We start from the raw sequence: 15,263 nt of genomic DNA on the forward strand, positions 1-15,263 counted from the left end.
TTGTGCACAGTGAAGTAATGTGTCATAGCAACATGATGCATATGAAAATAAAAAGAAGTGACAGAAAGGAAGGCTGAAAATATAAAAGATGAAGGAATGGAGGTAGGATTTTAAAAATCTGAGTGGTAAAAAGCAAGCTGAAATGCGGATTGAGTGCAGCAAATAATTAAAACATGAAATAAGAAAACCCAATAACCTAGGAAAGCAAATGAGAGAAGTAAACATGCATTTGCTATTTTTAACAGTGGACGTTGCTAATTTTAAAAAGTGCCATTTAATGATTGAAATGTTATTCATATTTTAAGAAGTTTCTTTTTTAAGAAAGAGTGAAGGCTGTCAGCTAATTTTTTTTTTTTAATGAATAGCCTTTTCCTTTAAAGAAAAAAATATTTTATTGTCTGCTCCCTTTTATTTTTTGGAATGAGTGTGAAAATTAAGATGTTTAATTTTATTTTTGGTGACTTTAAATTTTTTTAAGTAATTTTCCCTGTATTCTTTTAGGAGAGAATAAACGTTTTGCTTCGGCACAAGACAAATACACGTGGAGTAAACCAAGGACTCAACTCTGTTTTCATGACTGGTTTTTTGAACAATAATCCATAGAGGCGGGAGAGGAAGGGATTCATGCAGCAAATGAAACAAAGTCCCTGATGTCTATTTCTATTCTGATAGCACCTCCTGGAATATCGGCAACATTTTAAGTTCCAGCCTAAGCCATGAATTCCTTCAGAACAAATCAAATGTCTTTAAAGAATATTTCTGTTTGAAAAGGAATTAAGCCCTCCTGAAAGAATTTTAAAGGTTGTGATATTCACAGTCTGATAAAGCAGTACCTTTAATGAAATTCTAATTAGCAATTTCATGCACTTTGCTATTAGTCATATCAGATTAGTGCACATTTTCACAGCCTTCCTCTAATTAAGTGCACTTATTCCAAGTTTCAAACACTTTCCTTATAAGATGAAAACTGTGCTGAAATGTTATTTAGTAAACAGAGGAAGTGTGAAAGTGTAGGTGTGCGTTTGTACAGGGGCAGACATTTTTAACTGTCTACAAATTTTTTTATATTTAAGTTGGTGAACTCAGGTTTTCATCCCTGCTTTCTTGTATTCTCAGTGTTTGCCTGGTATTTCTAGAGGATGTATTCAAATCCTTAGCCCAAGTGCACATCATGTGTATTTCTGCTTAAAACATATTTTCTGTATGTGTATAAATGTAGCAGGATTTTTTCTTAAAACATCTTTTCTGTGTGTATATTATGTCTATGTTTGTGCATGTGTATATATATATTGAGAGAAAGAGAAACTATACAATATACAATAGTTAGTTTTTAAAATCTCTGAAAAGCAATGAACAAGCATTTGTCCATATAACATCCTCACCCCTGTCACCTTTTGTAGGCACCTTCTTTCCCTGAAAACAGCAATAAAATTTCATTCGACCTTCTAAATTTCATTCTCAAGCCCCAGCAAGGAGCGGGCAGGTAGCTTCGTGAGCGGATCCATGGGACACAGGACGTCTTCCTTCGTTTCAGACTCGGCTTCCCCGCGGCCAGAGCCCAGCAGTCAAGCCAGTCATTTCCAGGCGAAGCAGGACCTACCCTGGGGGCTCACACCCTACAAATCCCTGAATCCTCCATCATCCCTCCTCCCAGCCTCCTAGTGGGCCACTCCAATTTAGGAGGATTGTATTGTCTGGAAATCAACCTGATCTTATCTGTAGCCTTTTGTCAAGAGGAAATTTTTGTTGCCTGTTTTGCTCAGAGGTTGAAACTTGTAGTATATTAACTAATTGCTTGCATCACTAACACATGTTCTCTTGTTGGTGTCATTCATTTATACTGTAACATTTTTGACATTTTTAGATTGTCTCTTGGGACTCCTGGGCCTCTTAGCAGTTCCCTCTATGAAGAGTGTTTGCCTAATGATTACTGACTGACATCTCAATAACGAGCAGTAGGAGTTGGGTGCATCTATTGAAGAGTTCGGGGCGGGGGGGGGGGGGTGTATGTGTGTGTGTGTTTTAATTCATGGTCCACTTTGTCAAGTCATGTGTGAGCCATAATTTAAGCTAATAATTACCAGACATGAATTCAATGAAACATTGGTGTCTACACTTAAAAAAAAACATAGTCCTGAATTTTAATGCATTCAGAAAACGTTTGCCTAGGGCCAGGCTGGGTCCAACACGCATATGGAAGCACTTTAAAAGTGATAAATGATTTGGAATCTACCCTGTCTACTGGTGTGCTTCTCAGGAAAGAAAATTAGAGCTAACAGGTGTTAGATAGGGAGTGCTGGGGCATTTTAATAGAATTGTCAAAATCTTGGTACCAGATGTTGACATTAATGCACACAACTCGGAACGTAATGCCGGGCCGCCATTTAAATGATTATTTGTTTAAATTTCAAGTCGCCCGCAGGAAATCCTTACTCTCCTCAGCACCTTTCTCTACACACCATCTCCTTGCTCTTTCCCCTACGATTTGCATCAAAGTGCAGTGGCTGCTCTGCTCACATATGCATGCCTTAAATAATCCATGCCTGTCAAATTTCATTTTTTCTTTTCAGATCATACTCATCACATCCCCATCCTCGCTAGCCTTGAAGTCCGCCTCAGTGTATTCGTATATGAGAAAAAATGATTTAAATACAGCCAGTTACAGGATAATTAATCTTTGAACTACTCGGTAACTTCAAATGTATATACCAAGTAATCTGCATGAACTTGTAATTACTATGTATTTATACGATATTTTCCATGTAATCACCAAGTCCTTACATGGGTATGTGAGCCTTGTAAATTATGCCGATAGCAGGAAACTAATCTCGCCCACGCCACGTGCAAAAAGCCGGTTCAGGAGCCGCTGGTCTCCACCGCAGTCAGTTAATCGAAGGATCCACAAAGAGTCTATCCTTTAAAGGACACTAGAACGTTAGCCTGCAATAAAGTCCCAACTTTAAGAAATACCAGGGGATTGAGAGATGGGTGAGGTGGGCAGAGAGAGGCTTTCTCATCCAGCTTTCCTACAAGGACTGTGATTGGTTTGGGCCGTTTATTGCTGCTGGAGTTGAAAGGCAATTGGGGAAAAAAATCTCTAGGCGAAATCTGCCAGCAGACCCACAAGCAGCATTCTGCTGAGGCTGGGGGAAGGTCCTGAAATAAATTCCAATGTGAGTTTCAAGAGCGAACCCTGAGGCGGATTTGGTTTGTCATCTTTTTGAAGCCAATTAAAGCAGAGGCAAACTCTCCAGTTTTTCCAAACCGAGCATCTTGTCCCAACTCTCCAAAAGTAACCACCATCACAAACAAACTGTGTGTGTGTGTGTGTGTGTACACGTGTGCACTAGTTTAATGTTTTCAAAAGCCATATTTGTTCAAAAGCAACCATCCAAATAGAAAGGACCCTTCTCCATCCTTGGCAGGTCCTCTCCTTCCCCCTTGACTTGACAAGAAAGGAGGAGGGAACATACAGAGCTGTGGGCTTTGGGGGAGCTACAAGTGGCCACTCAGAACAGAGCAAGGGGACAGGGCAAATCTACCCTGGATTCTGGACATCTGCAGAGTCACAGGCTTTCCTCTTTTCTCAGCCCTGGTTAGAAATAGGAAGAAACCAGGGACAACCCTGGAGGCTCTACCAAGGCCCGCTGCCCCGTGGCTCGCACCCGGACCCTCCCCTGGCTCCCACAAGGCTCCAGGACAATGTCCCCAACCCACTCAGACCTGACGGCTGTGTGGCTTAGCATCCACAAAGCCCTCTTTCTTCAGGGGCTCACCCGTCTAGAACTGCACTGTCCAGTAAGATAACCACTAGCCACAAGTGGCTATGCAACCAATTAAATTTAAAGATTCAGTTTCTTGTTTGCACTAGCCACATTTCACGTGCTCAATATATGGCTAGTGGCCACCCTTTTGGACAGTGCAGATATAGAACGTATTCAAGACTGTTGGTCTGGAACCCTACATAATTCTCTGCTCTCTGTCCTGATGTCTCCCTGCCCAGAGACGCTGGCATATTGGTCTAGGGAATCGAAAGATAAAACCAGAGAGGTTTTCCTGGACTCATGAAGACGCTGCCTTGTCTCAATAAGCCCTCCCCTCGCTGCACCTGGCCTTTCGTGCAGGGCCAAGGTCAGACCCTGGGCTCAGTGTGTTACCCAGAGCTCAGTGTGCCCTCACTGGGATTCCTGTTGGGGAAAAAAAGCCCCAGCCCCCACAGAGCCCTGGGAGACATCTGAGGTCATGGAGGCCTTGAGTGGCTAGCGGTCAGTTCTGCTGGCCAAATGGTGTTTGCATCGTGGAGGCGCCAGCCTTTGCTAGTACAAACCTGGGACGCCGCTCTGCCTTCCAGGGTAAGAAATTTCAGGGTCATTTGCTAGGGAGAAATTCTGGTTGTTCATTATTATTCATTATCTTTCAACATATTTGCCATTTGATTGATAGCATGTACTACTCATTATTGCAGCTGTTCTTCCAGGGCCTGCCATATGGCAGGCCAAATGCCTCTTTATCCTCACAGCAACCCTGGGAGGTAGAAACTGTGATCCCATTTTACAGATGGTAAGACTAAGGCTAAGATGGACTCACTGACCCCCCTCCCCCCACCAAAGCCACATGGCTAGTCAGCAGTGGATCAGGATCCAAACCTCACCCCATTCGCCATTCCACACACACAGGCCTAGTCTTCAGCCCCGTATGAGCTGTCTCTGCTCCCAACAGGCAGCCAGGAAGCTAAGTAGAGTGCTTACCTTCCAAATCCTCAGCCATGCTCATTCTCAGCATGCAACTGCCTTATCTGCTTCCCTCCCCTAACGGTTGGTTGGTGAGCCCGCCCAGTCCGCGGTGGTTTGTAAAATGGCCCAATTTCCCACCCCATGTGCGTGCCCCCTTTGCAGTGGGGTTTTGCAGCTCCCTCCCTCAAGAGCTGGGATGTGTTTAACAGAGTGTATTTCTAAATCCAGGTTGGCCTTCTGACTTGCTTTAGCTGGTAAAATGTGGCAGAAACAACAAGATATCAATTCCGAGAGCGTGTCTCAAGAGGCATGCATCCTTTTGTCCTCTCTCTCTCTTAGAATCCTGCCACCACCCCCAAATGGGCCCAGGCCAGCCTGCTGGATGACGAAGGTAAATGGCCAGTTGTCCCCACTTCCCAGCTAAGAGCCAGCCAACCTCTGGAAGCAAAGCTGCCTCACTGACCTGCAGATGACCCTAGAGGCATGAGGAAGCACCCTCAGGAAAGAAGAAGTGCCCAGATGAGCCCAGCCAAGCTCACCTACCCACAGAGTCGTAAAGAGATGGTGGTCAGCTAAGCCACTCTGTCTGGGGGCGGTTTGTTTCGCAGTGGGCACTAAATACAAGACAGCTCCCAAGCCAGATATTTTTTATTATCTAAGGCATGCTCATGTTGCACCCTCTGCTTCTTTCATTGGCTGGTTATCTTTAGGGCTATGCAAGAAACTCATCAACCTGGCAAGATTCCATAAGGCTCCTCCTGTCACCAGTCCCTGAGCACCAGGAAACCTCTTTGCTCACCAAGCAACTGACAAATGAGAATTTTTATTTTCAAAAGTCTACTTCTGTGGTCATTGGACACGAGATTCATTCCCACTTTTGGTTCTGATTTTGGACCAAACCACAAAACCTCCCACATCCACTGAGATTCTCGCTTTGCTTTGCTTTCCTTTCATAGCCAGGCGTCCACAGGCAAACATTCATCCCTCGCAAATCCATCAGCAGCCGGCAGGGCTGAATGCAACGCTCCCAACTCGTTTCCAGTTTTCCCATTGGATCCATTGATTCCAGGCCTTCCCACAGTGGAACTCACTTTGGAAATCCTGTTAAGGCCTCATGTCTGGAACAGCGCTGTGGAGCCCATAACACATTCCATGCAGCTGGACGTGAGATGCTAGAAGCTGGGTTGTGGCCAAACTGAGCTGTTCCAGCAACCTCCACAGAGCCTCAGTGAAATGTCCCGTCATTCATGCTTTGGGTTTCATGGCTTTCCTCTACAGAGGTGAGTTCCTGGGATTTCTAAGCATTTTACACTCTGCATTCATTCAATAAGTAGGTCTTAGCCACCTACTGTGTACAAGCAAGACTCGGAGGGGCAAAGTGAGGACGGAAAAGAGGCCTCCGCTTGGAAAGAGCTCACTGATGGACAGGTGTGAAAATGAGGAAAGATGATGAAGAGCAGAATAAAATGAGTGTCCAGCAGAGAATAAAAAAAACAGAGCTGACATTTATGGACACTCAGCATTTGCCAAACACTCTTCCAATAATTATTCTAACTGCTTTAATTCCTTTAATCCTCTCCCCAATCCTACTATGAAGACACTATTACCTGCCCCATTTTAGAGATGGGAAAACTGAGGCACAGAGAGGTTAAATAGTACAGGCAGTCCCCCACTACGTTCCTGAAAATATACATGAGTATTAAATGCATGGAAGTTGAGTAATAGATTGGTGTGTTAGAAATGGAACTCCAGGGGCCAGCCCCACAGCCTGGTGGTTAAGTTCAGCGTTCTCTACTTCGGCAGCCGGGGTTCAGTTCCCGGGCACAGACCTACAGCACTCGCCAGCAGCCATGCTGTGGCGGTGACCCCCATACAAAATAGGGGAAGATTGGCACAGATGTTAGCTCAGGGCTAATCTTCCTCAGCCAAAAAAAAAAAAGGTAGTAAAAAAAAAAAAGAAATGGAACTCCATTTCAATGATGTAAAACATAGAAAATACCTAACACAAATGTTCCATAATGTACACCTGATTATTTAAATATCAAAAATTATTAAGGGAGGCCAGCCCAGCGGTACAGTGGTTGAGTTCCTGTGCTCCGCTTCAGCAGCCTTGGGGTTCACAGGTTCAGATGCCAGGCATGGACCTGCACACTGCTCATCAGGCCATGCTGTGGTGGTGTCCCATATACAAAATGGAGGAAGATCAGCACAGATGTTAGCTCAGGGCCAATCTTCCTCACCAAAATATATATATATATATATATATATATATAATAATTAGTAAGGGGCTGGCTGCCTGGTCTAGTGGTTAAAGTTCTGCACACTCCTCTTCGGTGGCCCAGGTTCATGGGTTTGGATCCCAGGCATGGATCTACACCATTCATCAGCCATGTTGTGGTGGCAACCCACGTACAAAATAGAGAAAGATTGGCACAGATGTTAGCTCAGGGCTAATCTTCCTCAAGCGAAAAAGAAGAGGAAGATTAGTAGAGGATGTTAGCTCAGGGAAAATCTTCCTCAGCAAAAAAAGGTTTTTTAAAAGCCTATTAAAAATTATGAATATATCAAAATGATTAAAACCCTAAAACATTAATTAAATATAAATATAAACAAAAGTATTGCTAAAGTAACTTCTTACACCATATCTCTGACCTCCTGGCTGACCTGAAGTGGTGTTTATAAAGCAAAAGAAGCCAGTTTTCATCTAGGTCAGAGCATTTGCTGAGCAGGCCTTGCTGCAGAGCCAGAGAGCCCAGCTCAGCCCTAGACATGCTCCTGAGCTGAGAGGCTCTGTACCAGGTGAGGCAAGTGGAGCCTGGGAGCTGGAGGAGCCGAATTTGGCCCAGGGTTTCTCCTCTTGTAGCTGGGTGTCCTTGGGCTAATCACTTAACCTCTCTGAGTCTCAGTTCCTTAGTTTAACACGGAACTATGGGTAAGAACTTTCCAGGCCTCTTGGGCTTTTTGTAAGGGTCAATCCGAAAACATTGTGAATGAGTTGTAAGAACTGTTAAGCACACAGGCTCCAAGTCAGGCTTCTCAAAATGTGGCCCATGGACCTGTAGCATCAGCATCCCTCGGGAGCTAGTTAGATGCCAGTTCTCAGGCCCCACCCTCACCGATTCAGAATGTCTGAAGACAGGGCCCGGGACTGCCCTCTGGTAGAGGATCCCTTATGAGTGGGCAGTTTGAGAACTATGACCTTAAGTGACGCCAATTCCCCAGGAGAGTCCTAGGTCACAGCTGTGGTCCCGGGAGAATTATGGAGAGTGCCCCTTTCATTTTCAAAAGTATCTCAGGATGGATCATAAATTGTATGGTCCCTACAAACGGCTCCCATGAGCCTAGCAGCCTTCCTGAGAGATGGGGATCACATTATCACCATGGAGACTGGGCTAGGAAAAGGGAAGAGGGGAAGGAAGGAAGACAAGTGGGCAGGCTTTCTTTAGAAGCTGGCTTTGGGCAATTAGAAACAACTAGAATTAGAGATCGTGGGCATTGACCCCAAGACCCCGGAGACCTGGAGGATCCTGGCTGTTGGGGCCCTCTCGATGTCAACAATCACGCCATCATCTGGCCATGCTGGAGGTCACTCACTGGTCCCTTGGCTTTCCAAGAGCCTGGGTGTGGCTTCAGAGTTCTCCTACACACAGCACTCCAGGCAGCTATTACTTATTTCAGGCCTGAGTGCATCCGTCTCCCTTCATCCTAGAGATGAGCACACTGAGGCCCAGACGATGACTCCCCCAGGGCAAACGGGCAGTTCCCAGAGCTGGGAGTGCCTCACGCAGCTAATTCTTCCTGGCCCTTTGCAACCACATGCTACCTGAAAGTGAATTGTCTCGTGTGGCTGGGCCTGCTGAGAAGAAAGGAGAGAAGCGTTGCAACTTTTGGTGAAGCAAGCCTGAGCCATCTCGGGGAAGTACCTCAACTTTAACCTGACCAGGTAGAGATCACCTATTTCTCAGATGAACAAATCGAGGGATTAACTGGCCTGCCACGGTGGCTACAGGGAACCTAACCTGAACTTCCTGACACCACTTGGTCCTTGGACATTTGACTCGAAAGGTGGCTTGCCTTCAAACTTAAAGAAACTCACTTGCTGCTGGCCTGAAATTCTTACATTGGGCACTCATTCCTTTGGGTCTGGAGAACAATTTGGTCTTCTAGAGTCTTATCTGCATAGATGAGAAATCTGCAAATGTGGTCATAAGCTGGCAGGGAGCCAAGGATAAGGTTGGCTCGCCAGTTTGGTTATATTTACATGCCTGTCCTTTTTTTTTTTTTTGAGGAAGATTGTCCCTGAGCTAACATCTGTTACCAATCTTGCTCTTTTTGCTTGAGGAAAATTGTCCCTGAGCTAACATCTGTGCCAGTCTTCCTCTATTTTGTATGTGGGATGCTACCACAGCATGGCTGACGAATGTTATGTAGGTCTGTGCCAGGGATCCAAACCCTCAAACCCCTGGCCACTAAAGCGGAACACGTGAACCTAACCACTACGCCACTGGGCTGGCCCCTGCATGCCTGTCCTTTTACTATTTCCTCAAAATTTTACTTTAAGTTGATTTGCTTTTTTCTTAACAAGTTCAATACATGTATTTTAAAAGAACACATCACATTGCTATTGGAAATGGAAAACCAATTTCACTTGCCATAATTCATTAAAACTAATATATCTTTCAAAATATAAAAAGGTTCCTCAGTGTAGTACCTCCAGTCAGCTCACATGCCACAGCATGACACAGTGCGTGCGCGAAACACCCACACACAGGGAAGCAAGAGGAAGGGAGAGGGGAGGGGAGCGGCGTTCCTGTTTCTGCACTGAAGCCGCCCGGTGCTTTTCAGAAACATCCTGGGGTGGGGGGAGGGCGCCTTGGGCACGGCCTTGGTTGAGCCACTTGTATTCCGAGCCTCAGTTTCTTCGGCTTTAAAATGAGGCTGAGCACGGTCAGTCTCCTCTCAGGATGCGTGAGAGGACGATTAATTGGGATTCTGGCTGTTCATGAGCTTTATACACAGCAACACAGCGCAAAATTGAATGCTCAAAATGGTCGTTCCCGGCTCTCCCCACAGCGTGAGGCGGCCAGTCCCAAGCAGATGGACCTGCGCGCACAAGGGAGGTTACTGTTCAAGGAAACCTTGTAACATGTGTCATGGAAACATGGAAACAGAATACAGAAACTGGGAAAATGCAAATGTGAGTAGACCACCAAGACCAGGGAGAGCCAGGGAGGAGCATGCAGGTCGTAAGGGATCGAGTAGTTGCCCTAGGTTAGCTTCAGATTTAACCTGGAGCTTCCTGGTAGCAGAAGTGAAAAGGTAAAAATACTTATAGAGGAGGAAAGCAAAGAAGCATTTCACCCTCTCGGGGGACACAGAGCTCTTCTTAGTCTTGAATTAAAAAGTTAATTTCTCACACAGGGTTTAGGATAGGGACACTAGATGACAGGAAAAACAGTCTCACCCCAGGGCTGTACGTCCTGCCTCCGCAGTCACAGAAGCTCCCAGGGCCGCTTCAGAATCTGACAGTGCATCCTGGCTTCTTTGGGAGTTTTGCTTTCTCTCTGTTTCATTTTGTGACTATCTCTACAGTGTGCACAGTGGGAAGAGTGCTGAACTGTGAGCCCGAGAACCCCAGTTCTGGTCCTGGATTGTGGGACCCCACGCAAGACAGCTAACTCTATCAAAACTTCTCCATCTGGTGGTGCAGCCACTGAAAATCATTTTAGAACTGTAATTGCATCAGAAATGCTCATGGGGCATGTTACAGATATGGCAGGATTTCACCTCTGTTAAGTCGGTCCACTGATGTACAAAAAGGCCAAATGCTGGGTGGTTAGGCACATAGGACCGAGGCTGGAGCCAGTCCGTCTGTCTGGGTTCAAATCTTATCTCCCACCACTACTTATCTGTGTGGCCTCGAGCAAGTCAAAACCTCTCTGTGCCTCTGTTTTCTCATCTGTAAAATGAAGGGACTGCCTGGTATAGTCATTTTGAAGAGTAAATGAATTACTATGTGAAAAGCTCTTGTAAGAGTGCCTGGGACACCGAGCGTTCAGTGAGGGTGTGTATGCACGTGTGTGCGTGTGTGTACCCGCATGTGAGTGTGCGTGTGTGTGGCCACTGAGAAAAGTCCAAAAGGGAAAGCTCCAAAATGTTAAACGTCAGCTGGCGGTGACTTCGGTTTTCTTCTTTATGCTTTTCTTTACTTTTCCGATGATTTTCTTTATTTTCCTTTTCAACTCAGGGGGAAAAATGCTTTGCGTTTGACTTTTATCATCTGCAAGATCAGGATCACAAATCTTGTTTAAGATACCTCCCAGGTCACTGTGAGGTTTAAGGAGACACCGAACTCAGGTTTATCAACTGTGAAGTGCAGTACACAGTTGGGGAATTACCCGTAGAAGCACACTGGAGCCGCCAACCTCCAGCTCTTGGGGCACCGTCCCCCATGGGTGGGTCTTGCGGCTGTGTCTCCCTCACACTCTAGCCCAGGACGTGGGTTATGGGCTGCCTCCCTCACTCAGGGAGTCCTCTCTGAGCCCCTTCCCCAAAAGGGCCCTGGAGAGGGAACATGTTTTCCCCTCAGCCATCACATGTCCACCAGCCCCTCAGGTTTAAAAGTTGGGCAGTCCCTCATCAACCCCTTCATGGTGGAAAGAATACTTCGCTGTGCCCTCCCACCCACGTGTACCCACACCCCTGCTACACCCTAGCCTCTGAATGTTTCCCGTTAAATTCAGAGATTTTAAAAAAAATATGCGGGGCTCTCTTTCTGTGGGTGTTTATCCCGCCACGTGGGGGCTATCTGGAGCCAGCCCCGTTCTCCAGCTCACTAATCCAAATTCATGCCTCGAAATAAAATTTTTAAAAAAACAATAGACCCTTCTGGGCTTTTCCACATTTTCTTTTTGAGTTGTTTTTTTCCCCCCTGAAAGCAAATTTGGCATCTTAAGCAAGATACCACAGTATATTTATGGGAGTTTAATAACTTCTTCCATTAATAACATAGACAAACTAATTTACCCAAACGTGTCTGTTTTAAACTCTGGGAACAAAGGGTGGGAGGATGGAAATCAATCTTTCCTTTGTACTTGAGCCACTGACCCGTTAAAGCTTTGAAGATCATTTCTTTAAGAAATTGTGAGGAGTTATTTAAAACAGCAGCTACCTTCCCATTCCAGCTGCGTAATCAAGCATAATAAATTAGAGTTTAAAAAAAGTTGACTCCGTTTTTTTTTTTTTGTATAACTGAAAATCCTTAATAGCACTTTGACAACTCGGCTCCATGGCAGACACCAGCGAACTTTCCTTCCACTGGAGCTGGTTAAGCCAAGATGAAGTCGCTGCAAGACATTCCATCTTGGAGGCCATTGGGGAAAACCCAGGCTTTACCCTTGACGCAGGGCTCCCTCAAGTTCCCGTCGCCGGCAGGAGTGAGCGTTGCTGTGGGGCCCAGCCACTCTGAATGGGGCAGCAATTTCCGGCCTCCGCCCTGAACGCCCACCCCACTGAAGGCCACTCCATGGAGAAGGAGCAGTTCAGGCGGGCCCCCGAGGAGCCACACGGAGCCTCCCTCCCAAATCGGGTCAGCATTCCTCCATGCAAACCATTCTGATCCACTTTGATAAAAATCAGTCTCTGTGGGTCTTGAAAGAGTCAAAGGCCCTTCTTAATCAAATGATCAACTGTTCATTTTGAAAGCTTGACTGGTTCAATTAAGATCACAGGCAGGAGACAGGCCGGTCATATTACCCTCCTTACCAGCCGGCCTGGCCGGTCGCCGTCCCCAAGATGTACCGTTGACCAACCCACTTCTATGCCTGCCCGGAATGCTCCACCACCCTCAATGAAATCTGACCGCCCTTCAAGGCCCCATCCTGCTCCCACCTCCTCCCAGAAGCCTTCCCTGGCCCTACCAGCTGGCAGTGACCTTTCCTCCCTCTGAAATTTTGCACCCATATTGTGTGTCCCTCCACTCGGGGTTTTATCGTGGTCTGCCTTGAGCTGCAGTTTACTTTCTTACAAGCAATCAGACTTCAAACTCCTTGAGGATTCTCCCCACGGGACAGGGCCTCCCCGAGCAGACCCTGATCACTGACTGAAGACGAGCCTTTAAAATCCCTGTGTGAGCCTGCGAACTGGCAGCCCTTGATGACAAAGGCTTGGCTCCCGAAAGTTCGTTTGTGAGTCAGCTATTTGGAATTTAGATTGTACGCTTTCATTTGTTCCAGTATAACAGTGTTCTAAAATGATGCAATAATGTTCCAGTGGTGGCCAGGTCACAGGCTAGCCCACAAAGTCCTAATTTGCCTATAACATAACAGCAATACTATTCAACAGATACACTCCAATTAATCCACTGTGAGCTTAATGATTTTTTATGGGCTAGCCTGGGAACTTGCCCCCATTATCCACTAAAGGGAACGCTTTGGTGGGAAGCACACTCATCTCCCACACTTCCTCCCGTCCATCTCCTGCCACAGTGTCTGGCAGGGCACAGAGAGGGAGCAAAGCTACGAATCTCCTCTCCTTCTGCTTTCTTCCCTTGCTCAGGTCAGCCTGGCTGCACCTAAAACAGAAAGAGAAGAGGGCTCAGGGAACCCTTGTTGGCCAGAGCCTGCCCCAGCAAAGCCAATTGTCTGATGGATGGAGGCGGTGGGGTGTAGGGTGGGGGCAGTGATTGTGGGGGGCTAGAAGTTTAAGGATGATGAGGGGCAGCACCCACATCACTAGTCTGTAGAGAGCTACCCTTCCAACCACACCCAAGCCCAGCCTCTCAGACCAGTCGTCTCCCAAAGGCATCACTTTAATCCAGAGATGTAACAGAGACACCCGGACGCTCTGATGTCACCTTAACGTGGGCTCTAATCTCTCTCCTTCTGTCCCTGGCACAAGGCCATGTGGAGCAGCACCTCCCTCCACACCCCCAGCCTCAGAACTCAGGGTCAGATAACGCCTAGACCTCCTGGGCCCTGGTCCTGCCAGTCTGTCCACACATGGCAAATAGCCACACTGAATCTCTATTTTTTTAAACAACAGCACTTAAGGGATAGAGCGTTTTCCATCTTCCCACCAGTTAATCTGCCCCCTAAGAGCTCCCACCTTCCGAATTTGTGCACTCCCAGACAATATTACATATGTCTCTTCTGATCAAGTGACCAATAAATTATGTTCAAGTCAGTTTTTTCTAGAAGTGTCTCCACCCCAAATTGTAGACCCACCTCTATTTAGTCCACGTGACCCAAGAACACCTTTTAAACCAACATATTAACACCAGGGAGGTTGACCCTGGAAGGAAAGTGAAAGAGGCCTGTGTCGTGTGACTGTCGGGAAATTCTGATGGCAGGAGCCTGGAAAGGAGGTTTTGCAAGCGGCCCTACCTTGTCGCTCCGCCACTCTGCCGACGCTATGTTAGAACTCATTTAAAGCATTCAAGCATATAATCAAATTTCAGTAATGAGTTATTAATTAAGCAGGGGCAACCAATTCTCTGCTAACTGCCTCATAAACAATCGACAGGAGATTTGTGAATTTTGACTTCCTGACACTATTAAACAAATCAATATTAGGTTTCAGACACAGCAATTCAGACAGTTTTCTCTGTTATTTGGCAGCCATCTGCCTGGAATACTAATGAAAGAATTAAGAGCTCGAGATTTTGCATGTGTTCCATCAAAAAGATCCTTATCTGTGGGGAATTGGGGCCTGATTTGCATGGAAGAAGTCTTTGCTTTTGTAGGTACAATTTTTCTCAATATGTCACTCATTAGTATTTATAAAAGCACTGGGCAGTGGAACGGCCACCAGGCTTCAGAGCCAGCAGCCGGAGCCCTACCGGAGATAGCTCGCAACAAAGCAATTCATTTATTTATATCCTTTGCAGACTGGTTAATTTATAGCTAACCTAACCCGTGGAAAACTTGGGTCTAAGAATTCCGCCAAGCTTCTTACTCAGCTTTTATTTTTTGAAAAGGTCTGTTTGTTCCAGCATAGAACAGCTAACTAAACAAGGAAGATAGAGTTTTGCAAAGTCTGGGCAACCTCTAAGTGTCAAACTGTGGTCGTCGACGTCATTTACCCTTGACCTTCTCTCTTTCCTTCTCTTCTCTTTATTTATGTCCCTTCGCTGTTCACTTAACTCGAGAGCAGTGCTGTTAAAAATGCGTTGCAGGCACAACGACAGAGATCTAACCCTGTGGATCTAAGGAAGAAATGGAGTGCAGGCAGCAGCAGAGCTGGGGGGCTCCCACTCCTTCCTGAAGGCACCCCAGACCCCAGGAGGGGGTTAGTCCACAGGGTCACTCAGCGTGTGGAATCCATTCGCTCCGTGGCCTCCTGGCTTAGTCGGCCAGAAAGGTGCCAATTAGGAGACGACCTGAAGGTTTCAGGATCGGGACAAACACAGTGACAAGGACCCTTTCCAGACATGCAGAGGCAGAAGCCCTGTTTATCATATCCTTATCTAAATTCCTTGATAAACCAAAACAACCAGACAATTATATATATGTGTGTGAGTGTGTGGGTATG

The 15,263-nt window shown here is 46.2% G+C and overlaps 1 long non-coding RNA gene across 1 annotated transcript; it reads left to right on the forward strand.

Annotated features, from left to right (window-relative positions):
- The first annotated feature begins 8,420 nt into the window (after positions 1 to 8,420).
- On the forward strand, positions 8,421 to 11,939 carry LOC139078922 (uncharacterized). The gene is made up of 3 exons (XR_011532125.1): positions 8,421 to 8,676; positions 9,807 to 9,930; positions 10,326 to 11,939. It is a non-coding gene; the product is annotated as an uncharacterized lncRNA (long non-coding RNA).
- The last annotated feature ends 3,324 nt before the right edge of the window (positions 11,940 to 15,263 follow it).

This window comes from Equus przewalskii, chromosome 1 (assembly GCF_037783145.1).
Source record: "Equus przewalskii isolate Varuska chromosome 1, EquPr2, whole genome shotgun sequence".
NCBI lineage: Eukaryota > Metazoa > Chordata > Mammalia > Perissodactyla > Equidae > Equus > Equus przewalskii.